We start from the raw sequence: 21477 nt of genomic DNA on the forward strand, positions 1-21477 counted from the left end.
CTAGATACTACAACTGCAGTATAACAAAACAAAACAGCCTTTTGTATTTAAGATAAGTGACACACTTTCCAATAAGATGAAGACTGTGTCCCTCTCAAGTATTAGTGGTCTGTTCCCACAGGAAACTTATCTTGATTAAACCATTCACTAAGTGTAAAGTGAATGAATCTGTTTCATGTTTCAAAAAAAAATATTTGTGCAGTTTGTGGAAACCTGATCAAATTTCTTAAACATATATAAATGATCTTCTGCTGCTATTTGATATCTAAATGGTTGACTCACATTGTGTGCTGGGCTGTCATATGATATGACCCTTAAATGCTGATAAAATTGGTGTTCAGTAAGCAAAAGGGCCTTAGAATGCTTAGCCAGACCTATATTTCAGAAACATCAGGGAATTAAGCATGGTAGGTAACACTTTGGTCACCATCTAGCTGTCAACAGGCTACCATTGGTGTGTCTCAGATGTCATGGTGAAAGGGATACACACAGGCCTTAGAAAGCAGAGATGCTGCTAATGTATGCACTCTGTCCTCTCTAACTTGCTCTGGCTCTTATCAAAAGTGTTAGTAAAATAGTACGAGTTTTTGAAATACCTAATACTGGATTTACTTGAAAGATATGCAGTGTTAGTGGCAGGGGGGTGTGCTGCCAGCTGCCAATTATGAATACCTAAGAGTGAACCTTGTTTTGGACCTACAGGCCAGCAGGAATCTGCAATGATCCTCGATGAAGCATATAGTATCCCATGATTTGGATGGGTACATATATTCTTCTATCTTTTAAACACAAACAGATGAGGATATAGGGTTTCTGGTTCTTGGATAATGCTCTATAGTTAATCATCAGAAGCATGCTGTCTTGCTGCTTTTTACTCATTTATCTTTTTCCAGCCCATTTTTTGGACAAAATAAACCATTATTATTAATAAAGAAGCCATCAATTAGGAGTTTCATTAATAAGGAACTCAAGTTGTCAGAGTTGGGCAGTATAAAATTTGGAATGGAGGAAATGGACTGTCAGGTTGGTCTAGAGTTTTCCATTAGCAGGGTAGTGAGACAGCAGGAGGGCAGAGGTGATAAAGGTTTGGTTAGAGGGTATCTGAGGAGGTTAACCTGGGATCAACCTGGATAGGGAAGTAAGACGAGTGAGGGGGCTGAGATAGACTGGGAGAAGAGTCAAAGGCAGCGACATGTATTTATGATTTAGATGAAGGAGTAGAGATTGAATGACAGGAGGTTATTGTAAGAGAGATCGAATTTCAGTGAGATATAGAGTTAGTTTTAGCTTTGTGGATTGAGGCCAATTGCTTGCATGATTATATTTTATGATCTTTTTATGAAAGCATTATACTATATGTGTCTTCATCATATGCATCTTTTATTAGGTAATGCATGTTAATTAACTATCTGTTCACAGAAATCCTTTATTACAAGAGGCTAAAGAACTTTCAGAATAAGTGCACATACTTTTTTATATTTTCACTTATTTTCTGTATTGTATATCTTTATAACCCTCAGAAATTCCCTCTTTTATATACTTTATTTCACTATAAGCAGAAGGTGTACTTTATAAATTTTCCCTTTTCCCTATTAATATGTCTCCTTAACTGTTGGTGTTTGTTACCTATTCATAGGCACTTTTAGTGTTCTAAGAATTAAAATCAGTGACCATGAGATAAGATTTAATTTGTAACATTGATGTTCATCGAATTTTTAAAAATAACTAGTGTGTGTGAAGATTAGTGATGAGCTTCTAAATTTATAATGGCAGATCTTATGTAACAATAAGTAAGGGGCTTAAACATAGATAGCATTTAAAAAGAAACACACTTGTTCTTGTTTGTGTGTGCGGGTAGTGTATGAGAGTCTTTATTCTCCTTTTTCTGTGAAAGCTAAAAGCAAAATATGAAGCGCCAGAAAATGATGACAATGCAACACAAGGGAAATAACAGGAAACCCAGCTTCAAAGAGCAGAGGAAACACTCAAGTTCTTCTTTTTTTTTAATTTCAATTTTATTTTACTTATTTATTTTTAAACATTTTTGGCTACACCATGAAGCATGTGGATCATAGTTCCCCGACCAGAGATTGAACCTGTGCCCCCTGCATTGGAAGCTCAGAGTCTTAACTACTGGACCGCCAGGGAAGTCCCTGCAAGTTCTTCTACGAACAACTTGAGTAAAACTGAGCAATGATTCAATGTGCTTGAGACTCATTCTTCCTAAATTTTAAAAGGGGAGAATGCTATTGACAGGAACTAATCTCAAAGTTAAGAGCATACTATAAATCTCAAAAAAAATGTTTTTTGTAAGACTTATAATAACTTGTGAATCAGCTCCTGGAAAGAAAGGGTAGCATTATTCCTGTGAATAAGTTTTGAATACCACAGTCTTTAAATATTGCTTTAGTCTCTGAAACATGCACAGTTTAGGGAAAAGGGTTGGTTTAGGTAAATGTGAAATCCATAGCACTAAAAGCTCAAAGTTATACTGTTTTTACAGGTGCTGTATTTGTTAATGGTAAGATGTTCAAAAGCAGAGAGGTAAAGGCCAAATTTAAAAGCTATTTTAAATCTTACCTAAAATTAAATTCTACAACTTAAATTATAATGTAACATAAAAGTTGTTTGATAATATGCCCATGTAAATATCTAAAAATAAATTTTATTTTTCGTTTTAAACTCCCATATATAATCCTATAACTAGATAATGGTTTTATAACATGTCGGCTTATTTACATGAAAATACTGGTTCTAAGACTGCCTTGGGTATATTGGGGAAGGGGTGTGAAGGATAGAGTCCTTTAGGAATTGCTCTTGGCTTTAAAAAAAATGTCAGTTCCACATTTTGACAATATGTAAAATATCTTTCTTATTCCTTCCTTCTAGCATTCCCTTCCCCTTTATCTAGCATGTGTGATTTGTAGACACAGGTAGCGTATTATTGTAGTTAGAATGAAAGGCTCTGAGTCAGACTGCCTGCGTTTAAATTCCAGCTCTACCATTTACTGACTAGGAGCCTTTGAGGAAGTAGCTCAAAGTCTCTTTATTGCAGGTTTCTCATCTGAAAAGTAGAGAAATCAACAAATTCTACCTCATTAATTTACATTTAATCATGCTAAAAACAATAAGATCAACATAATATACAAAAAGCATTTGGGACATAGTAACTACTCAATACATGTTATTTTGCTTAGGTGCTGCAGAACTGGTTATTTGTAAGTTCAGCAGAAGGTTATAGAAATACCTTGTTAGATTTTAACATTATTCACTAAAGGCATGTAGAAGAAATTAGTTTCAATGTAGTATTCTATTAGTCCTGAGTGAGAAGTGTTTGCCAAATTAGACAGAAATAGCAGTTCCTTCCTTTCAAAACCAAAAGCCATTTCTTGGTCAGTCAAAGGAGATTTTGACATTGATCATTTTAGACATAGTGTATAGTACCAAGACTTTCCAGTTAACTAAGTAATCTATATCTATCTACCTAGCTATACACAGATATACATATATTTGTGTAAATATATTTTCTCTACTACATAGTCAGAAATCTACTGGATTCTGAATACATACACAATCAATAGAACATGATTGCTGTTCCAATGAACTAAAAATGTGGTTGAAAAAAGAGGGTACATATATGAAAAATACATGATGGAGTATGTGTTAATATTAGAACAAGCCTATGAATGCAAAAATTATTATGGCTTCATAGATTAGATGAGTTCAGAGTTTGGTCTAGAAAGAATGAATAACGTTTGAACAAGGGAACATTGTAGCAAGGGAACATTTTAGGAAGACAGAAACATAAAAAGCCTGGCTGGGAGGAGACATTTGGATCAGACATGGGGAATCATGATGAACCCTAAATGCTCAGTTCTTTGTGTTTAGTAAATGGTAGAAATTTTGCCATTTGTGATTTGCTTTTGGAACTCAGGAGCACATGACCCACCAATCATTAAACAGTTGATGGGACCCCCTGATCTTTGTCACCCAGTTCAATTTTCTGCTGTTAAATGTGTGATTTTAAGTGAATATTTAATTGTCTATAGTTTTTCTTTGAGCTGTGCATCTGGTGACTATTCATCAATTGGTTTGCATATTCTCTATCCTGATTCATTTAAGGTTTTTGATGTATATGGTTTATTATAGTTATGGCCTCACTATTTTATGTTTAGTAATGTGCTGTCAATTTGAAAATTGTTGATTATCCTAGAGTACAGCAGTCACGTGGATGTGGGACAAGAGTTCTATAGATAATAAGCATAATTTGATAAATAATGCTTTCTGAATCTATAAGAAAACATATGTGAATAATGAGTAGTATAACATTAAAAAATTGTGAGTGGTTCATTTTCTTATGCAACACGGAAAAACAAAAACAGATGTAAAGATCTTATATATAAAATATATTATCTTTTCAGTAACTTCTCATTTAAGACAAGAAAATGTGTTTGTGGTTAATCAGTGAATAATTTCTTATAGCATGAACTTTTATATCAGAAAAACTTAAGGATTATATTTGCTCTTTAAATGTTTGCTTCAAATGGGTTTTCTTTAAACTATTCTTTAAATGGATTATAATACTTTCCATCAAGGAAATAATATAAACACCCTTTTGATGGTATTTTTTCAAATGATTAGTCAATTTCGTTAATCTATAAAGTGTCAATTATTATTATTCTCCTTTTTCATCTCATCAACTGACTTAAATTTAGCATCATATAACTGCCAAAAAATGTAAATTCAGAATGTGTTTCCCATTTATTTTTTCCTTCCAGGGAAATCTTGAGGAGTTTGAGATTTTTCATCCTCCAGCCATTAATCATCTTGTGGGGGAAGGCTATATGTTGGTAAGTCTCACTCATTCTAATTGCTCTTTTTAAAGTTTAGTTTAATGAAGCTTGTGACTTGATGATAATACAGAATGAGCAGGATTAAATACATGTCAACATCATTGCTTGCCTAATTAGAGAATGACCTTTTTTCAAACAAAATTTATAACATTGGGATTTCATTTTTGTTTTTAATTAATCTAGTAATAGGAGTACTATTAAACCTGTAGATGTAAAGTTAAAATTATGTGGAGAATGGAAACTAGTAAATTTTTTAAGTCTAAAATTGTGGTGGTATTGCTTATAGGTAATTTTAAAGATATTTTATTCATTGACACTGTGGCCCACAGCAGTAGTTGAATGAGCATGCATGATGAGGTCTGAGGCTGCCGTCCAATAAAAGCTAATAAATTCTATCAGTTTAGATAATACATGATAGTCATTTTGCATATTGAAATTCAATTTTAAAGTAAAATAGTTCTTATGAACTACTATGCCATAAAACCAAATACATCTTTTTTTTTTTTATAAATTATTTTATTTATTTATTTTTGGCTGTGTTGGGTCTTCGTTGCTGCACATGGGCTTCCTCTAGTTGCGGCGAGCAGGGGCTGCTCTTCATTGTGGTGTGCAGGCTTCTCATTGCGGTGGCTTCTTGTTGCAGAGCACGGGCTCTAGGCATGGGGGCTTCAGTAGTTGTGGTGCGCAGGCTCAGTAGTTGTGGCTCACAGGCTCAGTAGTTGTGGCACACGGGCTTAGTTGCTCCGCGGCATGTGGGATCTTCCCAGACCGGGGCTTGAACCCATGTCCCCTGCATTGGCAGACAGATTCTTAACCACTGCGCCACCAGGGAAGCCCCAAATACAAGTCTTTTTGCTTCAGTTTAGTTTTCCCTGTTATCTGTAAATAGCATTAACATATTTTGGCATCATGTTTCTGAACAACCCTCTCCTCAAGCATCCAATTAACTCTCTCTCACTCACACATACACTCACAAACACACATACATTCACTTGTTTTTTAAAATATCGTGTGTTACATTAACCATTAATTAATTTCAATTTCCCCAGTTCTTCTAAACCACAATTTTTGAGGCACATTTCATCCCTCATCCTTTAGAGCTATCTCCAGATGTTTTTGGTGAAACATTCCGTCAGTTAAAAATGTTAAATATGTACTCAAATATATGTACAGTTTTTATAAATTACATAAATTTACCATTATATTTATACACAGTTATTATAGACAAATAGTAAAAAATATAAAATTCACACTATAGAAAAATTTAAAGATACAATGAATATATATGTACATATGTGTGTTTATGTATATATAGTTCTAGAGATCCCCCAGTTCTACACATCTTCTGTTTTCTTCTATTTCTGTTAACACCCAGGAATTGTACTGGGCATTCAGAGACTCTTTAGAAAAAAGCTTATTTTAAGCATTAGATTGAATAGATACACTGCATGCTGCAAGTCAGTAAGTGTGTTTATGCATTTATACACACAAATATGTATGTTCATGCGATCGGTTTGGACAGGATTGGCTGGATCAAGTGGTTGGGATGTTTTATGGTGGCATCTAGTGACATTATTTGAATACTTCTCTTCTGGAAAGCTTAGGGGTAAAAGAATCCAGAGGGGTTATTGTAGAGAATCAAAGAGCCAAATAGTTAGTATGGGCAACTTGTGTCCACGTGAGTACCACCAAAGATAAGATACCTTGCCAAGGGGATATCTTGGCAAAAGTAGATTCACACCATTTACGGTCACCGTATGATAGAACTCCTTAGTCATTCATAAGCTTGCCAGTAATTTTTTCTCAATAGTATCTTCGGTAGTGAGCCACCAGAGGTCACACTGTGAGAAGAAGAGAGGAAGATTAAATGGTTATAGTAAATATCATTTAATCCAAATTGTCTTTGCCTGTATGAACGAACGATCCTACAAAAGTTGTTTTTCATAGCGCACCAGCTAACTTCCTTTGAATGTTGAATATAAAGCAAGAGCCGCCACATCCTAACCCTTATGGTAGCAACTCACATTTAACTGGAAACAAGCCTCAGTTGAGATCTGAAGACAGACAGGGAAGTGGTGAGACATTAAATTAGAAACTCAGTACTTTCCAGACAAGCCAGGCCTCATCAAATCTTTGATATAAAATCCTTCATAATTGCTGTTTCCACTTATTTGAGCCCTCCTCTAATTCAAGAACCTAACACTGCTGAACCAGTTAGGAATCCATTTAAATTATCTGTTATCCAGCAACCCATTCTCCATCTCTTACCTTCAAAAATCTCATGTCAAATACCTTGTTGAAATACAGATATACAGATATGTTGCATCTACACCGTTCCTTTAATCTACAGTCTAATAAACTCTATCAAAAATTTTAAAAAATGAAATAAAATAAAATGAGGCTTGTCTGACACAACTCAGTGAATCCTTAATGATTCTCATTAATTATGGCTTTCTTCACAGGCCAGCCAGCTGATAGATAATTCATTTAGACTTAAGGATTCTGGGGGATCAAGTTCTACCTCACCAAGTCATAGCATGCATAATCTAACTTTTTTTTTTTAAAACCCACTGTTACTTGATACTACTTTTTCTATACCTGGGCCCTAGAATTTTCTATGACTTTGCTCTCAAGAAAAAGCAGAGCAATCAGTTTTGCTCTTTCATTTTGGATTGAATTTTTCCTGTTCTGTGTTCTGAGTCATCAGCCACTTCATAAAGGTGTCTGAGTTGTCTGTGGTTGGAATAAAAAAAGAAAACAAGAAAAAAAAAAAAAAAGGGAAAGTTCATTTGCTTCCTTCCCAGAACACAGATGAAAATTTAAGCAGATTTGTCCTCAAAGTTGCTGGTGAAAAATCACAAACCATAGAATTCAAGGGTAAAGATGAGGTGGACTTTGTTATAACAAGTTGGTTTGTTCACTGAATAAGCACTGTGTGGTGTTCAAGACACACGGGCTCACTGCTCCAATTTTCAAGATTTCCTCAACTGGAATTTCTCTAATCAGGTAGATTCCCCATGGGGATTCCCTCACTTTCCTTACCCATCACTAGGCCATTAATACATTGAACACTTTTCTGTTTCCCTTTTTGCCAGATATCACCTCTCAAGACTTAATATTAGCCCAATAACTTCTTACATTTCTTCTTTTTTCAGTCTATAGCTTTCATGGTTGAACTCATCTACTCTTGTAGCTTCAACGATTATTTACGTATAGTGATTGTCAAATCAATATGTCCTCTTAGGATCGCATTCCTGAGAATCAAATCAGCATATCTATTTGACAGCACATTGACTTATCAACTTCTATTATATTAAAATTGAACTCAAAATATTTTCCCATAAACCTACCTTTTTTATTTTTTTCTTTGCGGTACGCGGGCCTCTCACTGTTGTGGCCTCTCCCATCGCGGAGCACAGGCTCCGGACGCGCAGGCCCAGCGGCCATGGCTCACAGGCCCAGCTGCTCCGCGGCATGTGGGATCCTCCCGGACCAGGGCACGAACCCGTGTCCCCTGCATCGGCAGGCGGACTCTGAACCCCTGCGCCACCAGGGAAGCCCCCATAAACCTACTTTTATCTTTCCCGTTCCTGTAAATAGAAGTACCATCTACCCAGTTTCCCAAAAAGAAACCTGGGAAATATCTTGGATTCCTTTCTCACCTCTCATTATAAAACACATGAAGTCTCATCAATTCTTCCTCTGGACAGATGGGAAATGCTACCGAAGTAAGAAAAATGTAATGTGTATTTTTAAACCAGTTTGAAATGTGTTGGTGGAAACTAAATCCATTAAGAGAAACAAATGATCACTGTCATCCATAACAAGGGCAAAAAGATAATTCATCCCCAAGTAAGGGCTAATGCTGAAGTATTTTATCATTTACCTTATTGTATTTTTACTATAAACTCCAATCTCTTTTATTTTATTAATACTTTAGCATTTCCTACCCATAAATATATATGCATGTATTTCTGTAGAACCATTACATCATTTCCCAATAACTGTGTTAAGTTCAATGTTCAAGTTATTTTATTATGTGAAATATCAGTGAGAAAAAAGGTTCTCTTCCAAATATGCACATAACGAATGCTTCTCACATGTAGTGATCAGACATATATATTCGTCTCTAATCCTTTTAAATTGATTAGAACATATGACATACATTTGACTGTTAATCACGTTTCAGTACTTTTGTACACAAACTTAGCATGACTAAAATTATTATTTGAAAGATGCAAATATACATCTCTGCATGTTACTGGGCCATATTTGTGAGCTAGAGATTCAGTGCTGTCGTCACAAGTTAGAGAAGGTCATATCCCACCCATCTGTTTTTACCCCCAAATTTAATGCTTATGCTTTTATCTCAGCTGTTTTGAACATCATAATGAAAGTTTTCATCCATTTGCTCAATATTTCCTTTTTATTACTGGAAGAGGAAATTTTGATTGCACTTAGGTTATATGATATAATACAACTGATCCTTTATACTGTGTTCCAACTTCTATTTAGTTACAGTAGACTTCACGCCCCTTGACAATATGTGTTATTTTCAGGTATCTGACTCTATATTCCTATCAATGGCCAGAGTGAACTGAATTAATAGAAGGAATTACCCCTTTTTATTTATTCTACCAAGGCTGAGTCTCCAGAGGAATGCTTTATTGTTGCAGACAGTATATCCCCTGGTTTGCTGGCTGGCCTTAATGGGATGTTAAAATCGATTGGAGCAATTTCTCTGACACCTGAGAAGCCCTGTAGGTTTTGCGGCATGTTGCAATTTCATATCCTTTTCAAGTCTTTATAAAAATTGTACATCACTAACCAAGTGTCTTGCTCACTTATGAGACCACAACTTCCTTTTTCTGAGGAAACGGTTCTTGTAAATGTGTAATATACCTGAAATCCAGGCCAACCCACCACAGTGTTTGTGTCCAAGCCATGACAGATAATACTGTGTACGACATAAGGCTAAGACTGTGTGTTTGCAGTAACAGCGCTCCTGTATTGAGGAAGCACTGCCGCCATGAAGGCAGCCTTATCCTTGTGAATACTTCCAAAGTTTAAGCACAGATTATGGCATACAATAAACAAAAACAACTTTATTTTTGTCTATGAGTGTCTATTTTAATCACTGTCAGCATGGTTATTTCCCTGCCCCTTGAGAAACTCAGGCAGGCTTCTTGACTTCTCTGGTAACTTTATGATGGTAAAATATGTCCATAATCAATTCAGAACTTTAAAACATAGTGTCAATTCATGTCATTTGTCTGGGATAATGTTGAGATTAATTAAATGATATTGGCCTGGCCTGTTAGGTATTTAAAGCTGATTTTTTTTTTTCATCACTACATCTGTGGTTTCTTCAAAGACCCCACCAGTCTCTACAGATTGTATAGCAGTAGCCTTTATGCAACTAGTAAACGTTCCTAAGATCCATTGCTTAAACCTTCCTCAGCAATTGGCATCAGGTGTTACCTCTAGCTTTTCTTTCCTGAGATCTATCCATGCCTGGTCTCCTTTCTGATAGAATACTTAGCTCATTCTTTATATTTTTCAAGGGGGAAGGTTGAAATGCCCCCAAATTGTAGCACAGTTACTTAATCCCCTAAATGGTCTCCTCAGAGGCACTCTCTCTTAATTTGGGATTGGTAGATTATACCCCAAATTCCTGAAAAGTCAGTGAGAGAAGCTCATAGCACAGCTCTCTCCAAGGAAATACTCTTCAAATATCATTCAATTCCTTATTTTCTAAGTGTGGGTGAGGGATTTTAAAATTACCTGATGGGCTTCCCTGGTGGTGCAGTGGTTGAGAGTCCGCCTGCCGATGCAGGGGACACGGGTTCGTGCCCCGGTCTGGGAAGATCCCACATGCCGCGGAGCGGTTGGGCCCGTGAGCCATGGCCGCTGAGCCTGCGCGTCCTGAGCCTGTGCTCCGCAACGGGAGAGGCCACAACAGTCAGAGGCCCGCGTACTGCAAAAACAAAACAAACAAACAAAAAATTACCTGAATTTTGGGCTTCCCTGGTGTCACAGAGGTTAAGAATCTGCCTGCCAATGTAGGGTGCATGGGTTCGAGCCCTGGTCTGGGAAGATCCCACATGCCGGCGAGCAACTAAGCCCGTGAGCCACAACTGCTGAGCCTGCGCTCTAGAGCCCGAGAGCCACAACTACTGAGCCTGCTCTCTGGAGCCCACGAGCCACAACTACTGAAGCCCACGCGCCTAGAGCCCGTGCTCCGCAACAAGAGAAGCCACCACAATGAGAAGCCTGCACACCACAAGGAAGAGTAGCCCCCGCTTGCTGCAACTAGAGAAAGCCCGCGCGCAGCAACGAAGACCCAATGAAGCCAAAACTAAACTAATAAATAAATAAATAAATGAAATAAAGTGATATAGATCTAATATAATTAAGTTATCCATTAAAAAAACTGAATTTTAAGTTATCTAAAATTCATCTAAATTTTGTATCTATTTGGTATATACTCAGCCAAACGTCCATTCTAATTCTTTCTTAGATACACAGAGAAAGTCTAAAAGAAATATGAACTATCCCAAGATCAATGTTGACCCTTGAGAAAATCTGGTAAGAATGACAGTTCAAATCTGGCTGTCAAATGGTTTGCATTATGGTTATGTTCAAAGACACGTATTGTCATATTTATCATTCTCTGGTGAGAGTGCTTAATGCTCATAAAGTATCAAAATTTCTATGAGGAGTTAGGGAAAGTTACAAATGAGTTAGTAGATCAGAGACGAAACACTCAGAATTAGCAAACTGGTACATCTGATTGAAGTGCTGAATATAATACAGCATTTTATCATCTTTTTAAAGTATGACATTATGAGTTAATTATGTAATTACTATAAAAGTGTTTCGAATTTGTAGTCTGTGAAAGGTTTACATTCTAAGGCATGTTATTTTCTCAAGGCACCAGACATTCACACTGATCAATAAGACATAACAAATGACAAATAGAACTCCTTTTCAGAGTGAAAACTATTGATACTTTCCTTATTCAGAAACAGTTAGGCTATACAAACTTCTATTTATAAAATCTCGTGCGAACTTTGTCTGGAATGAATTTTAAAAGCATTATTTAAATACACATATTAATACTTTAAACAATGATGGCAAATGATTTAATTACATATTTGTAATATATTTGTTATCGTTCATCAAATACATCTCATGACAATGCACATGTTACTTAAAACATTTGGAAATACATTTTAAAACAACTGGATATAAGAGTCTTATCAATATAAAAACAGAGGTAATACACTTTTTAGTGTTGACATGAAACAAATAGTCTACCAGATATTTCCCAGCAAACATAAGTTTATTTGGGATCAGCAGAAAATTGCAGTTTGGGGTCTACAACCTTCGGGAGCCAAGTACAAGTTTCCCCAGGGCAAGAGAAGAAGAAGCTTTTATAGAGAGGAAAAAGAAGTTGGAAGGACTATAGTAAATGAAGACTCCGTGCTTTTTCATGGGTTAAGTCATCGCCAGCAAAGGAGTCTGTCTTCGTGTTGGGTTCTGCTATTGTTTCAGGGCATGAGAGCTCCCTCTTCTGGTTTTCCAACTCTATTTAATTAAGGTTTTTGTTATTAAATTTTTAAATTAGTTAAAACAAAAATAATTAGAGCATACAAATTAAAGCTCTCATTATGGACAAATGCATATTTCAAACAATTACCAGCTATTGTTTTGAAGCATTAAACACTAAAACAGTATTTTGCTGAAGAATGAACATTGGCATATTCACCATGAATGTAAAGAATGTCTTACTTTCTTAAGGGGACCTTGGTGGGTTTTTCTTTTTTTTTTTCCGGACTTAAATACATCTTAAGCAGTTTTACTTAGGTCTTAACTTGCAATGCAATATAGCTATTGAGTGGTAGTGGCCAATGAGAAAGTAATCTTAGGGTTTAAGCTATTAAGACTATAGCTTTTAGATAATTCTGTAGCAACTCTATACTTTATTTAAAAAAAAAAAAAATGTGTTCAGTTTGAGATCTGACAATAAAATACCTGAGGAGTTACATGGAGAGAATGCAAGGAAGAAGAGCAGTAGATATGAAGGTTGGTGAAATATGTGAAGGTAAAAAACATAAAATTTAGATTTATTTAGAGAAAAGAGGTAGAGTTTTCCTTTCTTCAAGCACATGGTAGAAATTATGTGCAGAATTGCTTTTGTTTCCACCAAGGATGAACAAGAGTTATTGCTTTTAAATGTATGATACCCCACGACACAGACACATGTGTCTATGGCATGGCTGGGGAGACTCAAGCTCCTTCCCCTGATGTCTCCTTGACTAGAAAAGTTTGTAGAAGGAGTGGAATGTAGCTGAGGTATGGCTTTTGTTTTATATGGAAATCAAGAGATGAGATTTTTGAGAATCCTCCTTTTAATGGAATGATGTCATTTTGTAATGATATTTAAGGTTCTTAAGGTCATGAATTTTGAAACATCATGGTCTCTAATGTCTGAAGAAGAAAAAAATTGAAACTATGTGTATTATCTGTTATACATTTAAAATGATTGGTCCTGATTAGATTAGTCATAACAGTGGTACATTTATATATATATGTGTGTGTATATATATATATATATATATATATATATAGTGACTTACAAAAATATGATTAGGGTTTGTTTTTTGATTAATGTCAAAAAACTTTGATGTAAGAATGTCCTGTATACATCAACAGGTGAAAAATATCATTTTTATTTTATTTTAACTTTTAGATTTTGGACAAAGAGTATATACTTCTAGTACAAGAAGTACAAGATAATTTTCTGAAACAAAACAAAATTCCATCCAAGGACAGCTTTATATAAGGCCATTATCAGATATTTTTTCTTTTACTGGAGGCATAAGAAATACTGAAGCATAAAACATGTTAAAGCAACAGCCTAATTACAACCATATAATTCAATGGGCTTTCTGCTCTGTAATAGTGAATTATTGAGAACAGGAAAACAATTAATGGAAGAGATCATTTCTAAAATGGGTATTTGACATTTGGCTGTAGTTTATTGCATTTTATTCATTCTAGTGGCTAAAATAAAACTTGGTCCATCTAAATCTTAACAGCTGCCCAATCTACATAAACTGCAATAAATTAGTTTAATGATTTTACCTATAGTTTAAAATGAAAGACCCAGTGCGTAAAACTTGTGCAGGGTGGTTTTAATCTGTGCAGTACAAGGGCCTGTGGCCTTATTTCCCTTCCTGTTATTTCCTGAAGTAGGTAGCAATATTCTTGTCAGGCAACATCCAGATATGAGAGGGGAAGTAATTCTCCATTGCTTTTACTTAACAAACATTTATTCATTGTCTACTGTACATGCCAATAAATTAGAATGCTATCTATGAGGTATGAGAGCAGTGTATCAAAACCAAGTAAGAGACATGAGACCAAAATTGCCTTAAAAAATCGAGGTTTATCATCAAACACAGTAACAAGTAAGGAGGTACAAATTTCCAGGTTTGTTTCATTTTGTGACACACATGTCATGGAAGATCTGGGAAAATTCCTTCCTGAAGCTCTGCCTTCCGTAGTCAATGGTCTTTCATTCTCAAGTTTATTCCCTCAAGGTCACAGGATGACTTATCTGTGAATATCTGATTTTCTAATACCAGACACCAAAGAAACCTCCCTGCAGACTCTCTCAAGTGCCACTGACTACATTTGGAAATCAGCATTACAAGATTAAGTATCTCATATTTTCATATTCTGTAACAGGAGATGGATTTATCAGAATACATGTGTGTGTCGAGGGCCAGTGGCAGTTAGGTGAGCAAACAGCAATGTCTGATACAAGAGGCAGTACAAATTGCTGTGGTTTCCAGAATTTAGAACAACTGTATTAGTGTCTATAAGTCTAGTAAAACTTCACAGAAGTTTTACTGATACTTGCGATAGAGAGAATGATTAAGAGTTTTCAGATAAAACAAGCTGTAAGCAGTTGGGGTGATTCAAAAAATAGGATTCTCCAGTCATATGGATATTAAGTGACTAGTATCTATTTCTCAGATTATTCTTGTGGCATAATAAATGTGCCACATATATTTTTGTTTGTTAAATAATAACAAACAACATGGATATGCTTCTTAGGGGGATTGCACTGTGTTGGGCCAAAATTGTTGGTTCATTTTTTTTTTTAATTAATTAATTTATTTACTTTAGTTTTGGCTGTGTTGGGTCTTCATTTCTGTGCGAGGGCTTTTTCTAGTTGCGGCGAGCGGGGGCAGCTCTTCATCGCGGTGCGCAGGCCTCTCACTGTTGTGGCCTCTCTTGTTGCAGAGCACAGGCTCCAGACGCGCAGGCTCAGTAGTTGTGGCTCACGGGACAGTTGCTCCGCGGCATGTGGGATCTTCCCAGACCAGGGCTCGAACCCGTGTCCCCTGCATTGGCAGGCAGACTCTCAACCACTGCGCCACCAGGGAAGCCCTGTTGGTTCATTATAAGCAGAGAAAAAAAACTGCCCAAATAAATTAGAAGCATTCTTTTTGCTATTTGATTATAAAATGGTCCCTCTTTCAAAGTAGGAAGTATTCATTCTTTAAAATAATAACTCTCTAACTTTTCCAAATGACAAAATTAGGATGATTATAACTTTCAATCTCTATATTCCAGGTCTGAAGCTGAATTCAATATAATAAAGTTAAAATTACTGTGTCAGATATTGCTTTAAACCTTTTATATGCATTAACCTTTTTAGGCATTAACTCAAATGATAGTAAAAAGAAGGTACTAGTGTTTTTCCCAGTCTACAAATTCAAAATTTGAAGTGCAAAACAGGATCAGTCAGAAATTTGGCATATTCATTTTTTTCAGTTCCTCAATCTTTTAGTTTCCTGCCTCACATCATGCAGTCTAGATGGGTGAAACTCAGACCTGAAAGAAAGCTTCAGAACCTTCTGAAGAAAATAAAATATAAAATCTCTATATAATTGGGATATGTAGGATTCTAAAACAAGATTTTAAAGATTCTAAAACAAAATACACTACAATTCATGTAGGGAAAGATTGATATTTTTTATAACAATAAAATCAGAAACCTCTGTTTGTAAAAAGCCTCCATTCTCCAAAAAGAGAATAAAAAGTGAAACCCAAAACTTTATTCAAGACATATAACTAACAAACAACATGACCGATAAAGACTCTTGAAAGTGATAAGGAAAAAGACAAGCCAACAAAAAATTAGACCAACTCCTGAGCAGGAATTTCACAAATGAGTGGCTTGTACCTATATGAAAAGATGCTAGCAATAAGATAAATACAAATGAAAACATAAAGATAAATATCTCTATGTCCACCACATTGATAAAGCTAAAAAATATGGCAACATTACTAATTGTTAGTGAAGATGTGTAACAATGGAAATGTTTTATATACCTTGCTGGTAGGAATGTAGACTGAGACAATCAGTTTAAGCAACAATTTGGCATTTTCTCATGGGGCTAAAGATGTGTGTAACCCATGATACAAAATTTTCACCCCTAGGAACATATCCTAAAACATGCTTATAAATGTGCAACAGGAGTCATTTCCAGTAGTGGTCCAAGCAGCATTATTTGCACTAGAAATAAACAAAGAAATCCAGAAACAGTCTACAGGTTTGTCTACTTTAAAATCAAATTTTTCCTTTCATAGTTAGTAAGTACCTTATAGAGAGATTCTCTGAAACTTCCATCCACTGCTTGTAGCCTCCATTGATCATTTTAAAACTCCATTATTTCCTATGTATTTATTACTTGGCATTCTGTTATGAGGAAGAGCCTTCCTATCTATGTATCTATGTATCTATGTATCTATGTATCTATCTACCTATCTATCATGTATTTATATCTATTTACACACATTGATTTCTCTTTCATTCAAATGGTTATGACTCATTATTCTAAATAGATTACTATAAGTAAATGTGTTTCAAAAGAAAATTTAATGTCGCTAACAACAAAAAAGTATCTTCCTAATACTTAAAATGAAGAAAATAACAATTATAATATAAAGTGTTCATCTACAAACCATCCAAAATTACATCCACATCTTGGCAGATTGCATTAAGCCCTTATCAACTACATATGCCTTAATTCAGATTGATAGCAAGTATGTAACAAAGTTCTGAGGGACCAGGACTGACACAAGTAGATGGAGGTGACTGTAGCCTGGTGCCTCACTCAGGAGAGACAGATTCAAGTGGATCGCCATGTAAAGGGGGCAGGACCAGTCAACAGGCAATTAGAGAGAGGTGTATGAGACACATTTAGTATGAAATCTTGAGAGCAGGATAGCAGGACTTCTAAATTTTGCCTAAGAGTAACCCAGAGATGAAATGTTTCAAAAGAACCTTGTAACATCTTACATCTTAAAAACTGCTCAGTTCCTAAGTCTCACCAGAGGAGATAAATTTTGTAAGATTCAATGATAGGGCTTCCCTGGTGGCATAGTGGTTGAGAGTCCGCCTGCCGATGCAGGGGACACAGGTTCGTGCCCCGGTCCGGGAAGATCCCACATGCCGCGGGGTGGCTGGGCCCGGGAGCCATGGCCGCTGAGCCTGCGCATCCGGAGCCTGTGCTCCGCAACGGGAGAGGCCACAACAGTGAGAGGCCCGCGTACCACAAAAAAAAAAAAAAAAAAAAAAAAAGATTCTATGATAATGGCAGCTGCTACTCCCCTCCCCCCATCTCCCCCTCCTTGTCTTCTGCCTCTGTTTTTCTTCTATTACTCCTACTATTAAAATAATAATTTTAGCAGATGCCTCATATAAATCACTCAGGGTTTCAGACACTGTATTATGTACTTTTTATTATTTTGTTTAATGCTCAAAATAATTCTTTGAGATACATATTATTTTCACCCTTTTATAGATGAGGAAAATGGAAATTTTAAAAAGGTTAAATAACTATTGAAATCTGAATACAGTGTTTACTTTCCATTAATTTATGCCATTAATACTAACTGCATGTCACTCTGGTCTCAGAAATCTATCTTCTCCAAGTCAAAACTAACATGTTCTGCCTAGCTTTTCAAGGCATTTTTATCCACTGGGCTTACCTTCTCTCTCCAGCTTTATCTCCTACACCTCCCTACAAATTTTCCTAATTTCAGCCTCTTCAATCTCTCAGAAGCATAATAAGATTAGTCCTTCTTCCAAACTTTTCATCACCATATGCTGTTCCTTATCTAGAATGCTCTTCACTTCCTCTTCTGCTTATCCAAATTACATCCTCCCTTTAGATCCAAGCGCTTTACCACTTCCTCTGTGGAGAGTTTCCTTTTCTTCTAGAAAGTTCCCTCTTCAGAAAACTTACATTACTTAACATTGGTAGAAAATAAAAGAGAAATAAAAAGCTTACCGGGGTTTCCCTGGTGGCGCAGTGGTTGAGAATCTGTCTGCTCATTCAGGGGACACGGGTTCGAGCCCTGGTCTGGGAGGATCCCACAAGCCGCAGAGCAATTAGGCCGGTGAGCCACAACTACTGAGCCTGCGCGTCTGGAACCTGTGCTCCTTAACAAGAGAGGCCGCGATAGTGAGAGGCCCGCGCACTGCGATGAAGAGTGGCCCCTGCTTGCCACAACTAGAGAAAGCCCTCGCACAGAAACGAAGACCCCACACAGCAAAAATAAATTAATTAATTAATAAACTAAAAAAAAAAAGCTTACAATTATGAGTATCTGTTACATTCTACTGTGATGTGTGATTGAGATAGCGGGTTCCAGAATCAGATACCTGAGGAAAAACAAGATAAGACAAATTTTTCCTCTACTATTTACTGGCAGTGTGAACTTAAGCAATAACCTTTCTCTACCTCAGTTTCTCATCTATAAAACAGACTCATCTATAATATATAATAGCAATGTGTACCTCACAGAATTTTGCCAGTATTAAAAAATGTAATATATGTAAAGTAAATGGTGAAGCTGAAATTCGGCCACTATACACAGGTACCGAACTGAATCTCAGAGACCGGGTTTTGGGTAAAGTAGAAAAGAATAGCTTCATTGCTTTTCCAGGCAAAGGGGGCCATAGTGGGCTGAGGCCCTCAAAAATGTGTGTCCTGATTGGGAGGAGGTAGTGAGGAGTTTTGTTGTAGTTGTTCAAAGAGGGGGGCCTGGTCAGCTCATGGACATTCTTCTGATTGGCTGGTGGTGAGGTAATTGGGAGTCTGCATCATCAACCTTCTGGTTCTAACCGTCTTCAGTCTGCATGCTTGTAGGCAGCATACAATTAACTTCTTTCACCTGGTGGGGGTTTTAGTATCTGCAAAACAGCTTAAAGATATTGTTATGTGTATCCCTTGAGGGGGAACCAGGGCTCTGCCCCAAGGTGCACTATTGTTTCTTTAACTGCTCCTCCCTTTTCTCCTCAGCCCCTCCCTTCCCTGATTAGCAAGGGTTTGAACCTGCCCTTTTGAACTCAGGGAAGGTCCTGGAGGCTGAATGAAACCTACTTCCTATTAAACAAAAAAACAGTGGACACAGAAAGGCTTTTGTGCCCAGGAGCCCCACAGGGTTCTGCTGGGTTTCACTGAAATAGTATTAACTGCTTTGCATGTACAGAAATTAAATCTCACAGTGATGCTCATTTTAGAGTTGAGGCTAGGATTGACTTACACTTCTTTAGTATCCATATAAAAATTTGAATTGCCTTTATATTTCAACTATGTTCTATGCAACCTCAGTGCTCATTGCCAGTTGATTGCAATTTCTTTTTTTTTTTTTTTCGGTACACGGGCCCCTCACTGTTGTGGTCTCTCCCACTGCGGAGCATAGGCTCCGGACGCGCAGGCTCAGCGGCCATGGCTCACAGGCCCAGCCGCTCCGCGGCATGTGAGATCTTCCCGGACTGGGGCACGAACCTGTGTCCCCTGCATCGGCAGGCGGACTCTCAACCACTGCGCCACCAGGGAAGCCCCAATTTAATTTTTAATAATTCCCAAAGGGTTTCTTACATGAAGAAGCAAGATTAATTTGAGTGTGAAATATTTTCACATAGACACATTGGCTTTGTGTTACTGTGGATGACTTTGTTCTACTGCCATGGTTTTCTCAACTACTTAAATATTTATCTAACATAATAACAATAATTATAAAATGGAAGTCAGCAGCTGTTAGTGCACATATTTTTTGGTTGCTGATAAATTCAATTAGAAGCATTGCTAGCTAAATTGCTAGCTAGTTCTATAGATTATCTTGTGTCGTGACAAAGATTTTTTTTCCCCTTTCTTGTATGTTTTCTAATTTTTTATTTAATGCCAGACCTGAATACATGGAAGAACAGAGACTAAGGTAAATAGTATTTATACCTGGAAATAGGCATACCTATTATTCTGACAGGCTGTTAGTATCAAGGATTGAAGTATTCCAGTCAGGAGTGAGATAACATGCCATCTTATATTTGATATTCAATGATTATTTTAAATTATTTCTTTTGACTCTCATATATGGCAGCAATTCCTTCCTTCTATGCTTGTTCTTTTTGGAATTCAGGCTAATTTGTTCTCTATAACATCTGTGATCTGATGAACTTGATAAAAGTAATTTAATAGTTTTTTTTGGTTGTTGTTTTTGGCTTTTTTCCATTGTTTACTTAGAAGCAGTACTATTTCCCATGTTCTATGTCCTAGATGAAAGCAGAAAGCTCATAACATATTTTTTCCTGGAAAGATATTCTACAAATACAATTTTAAAATACCTTGCTGTGTAAGAAGAAATAGTAATTACTTCTACATTTCAGTAGGCCTTCAAATGTCTTATTTTCTTTCTACCTCTTCAAACCAGCTTTTGTTGAATCATAACCACAATCAAATAAACCCAAAGTCCCTTCTTTCACACTTCTATCTTTTTTTTTTTTTTTTTTTTTTTGCGGTACGCAGGCCTCTCACTGTTGTGGCCTCTCCCGTTGCGGAGCACAGGCTCCAGACGCGCAGGCTCAGCGGCCATGGCTCACGGACCCAGCCGCTCCGCGGCACGTGGGATCCTCCCGGACCAGGGCACGAACCCGTGTCCCCTGCATCGGCAGGCGGACTCTCAACCACTGTGCCACCAGGGAAGCCCACATTTCTATCATTAAATAATGCAAAGGGAAACTATAATGAATGACATTCATTCTGGGAGAATTATTAAACAAAGAGAATCATCAAAAGCTAATTGATATTTTTTTCAGCTGTATCCATTGCAATTTTCATTGCATTCGCTCTCTTTCTTGTCACTCTTGAACCATGCCATTATATCCCAATATTTCTGCACCAAAGACTTTAAAATACCAAAAAGACTCCGAAAACAAAAATGAAAAATCCCACTAGTCCCTCCATTTTATGGTTTCCAGGTCTGTGATTCTCTGCTATTTATGATATCATTGTATTTGTGGAGTTTTAATTTTTTCACCACTAAAACCTTAAGCATAGATCTGCGAGTATAGAACCCTGTACTTTCTGCATGCATCTAAGCTCTTTTCCTTCAGATGTTATTTTATTGTTGGAACCTGATATTATAAATGTATTGGAGTACCAATAAGAGACTTGAGGTAAGAGCATGCACCGCATTCTGTTTTACTTTCTTCTTTTATTAAGCCCAGATAAGCATTTGGGACGTCTATTTGGTG

The 21477-nt window shown here is 36.6% G+C and overlaps 1 protein-coding gene across 11 annotated transcripts in view; it reads left to right on the forward strand.

Moving 5' to 3' along the window:
- Nucleotides 1-21477, forward strand: part of PTPRD (protein tyrosine phosphatase receptor type D) — a 2135645-nt gene that overhangs the window by 563018 nt on the left and 1551150 nt on the right. For 9 of the 11 annotated variants that reach the window (XM_079926376.1, XM_079926379.1, XM_079926370.1 and 6 more), the window contains 2 exons: nucleotides 4779-4850; nucleotides 11374-11441. The gene's annotated coding sequence lies outside the window, so the exon portion shown is untranslated. The remainder of the gene's footprint in view (nucleotides 1-4778; nucleotides 4851-11373; nucleotides 11442-21477) is intronic. The other 2 variants (XM_079926377.1, XM_079926380.1) reach the window with 1 other exon arrangement.

Source organism: Stenella coeruleoalba, assembly GCF_951394435.1.
Source record: "Stenella coeruleoalba genome assembly, chromosome: 7".
Classification (NCBI taxonomy): Eukaryota; Metazoa; Chordata; class Mammalia; order Artiodactyla; family Delphinidae; genus Stenella; species Stenella coeruleoalba.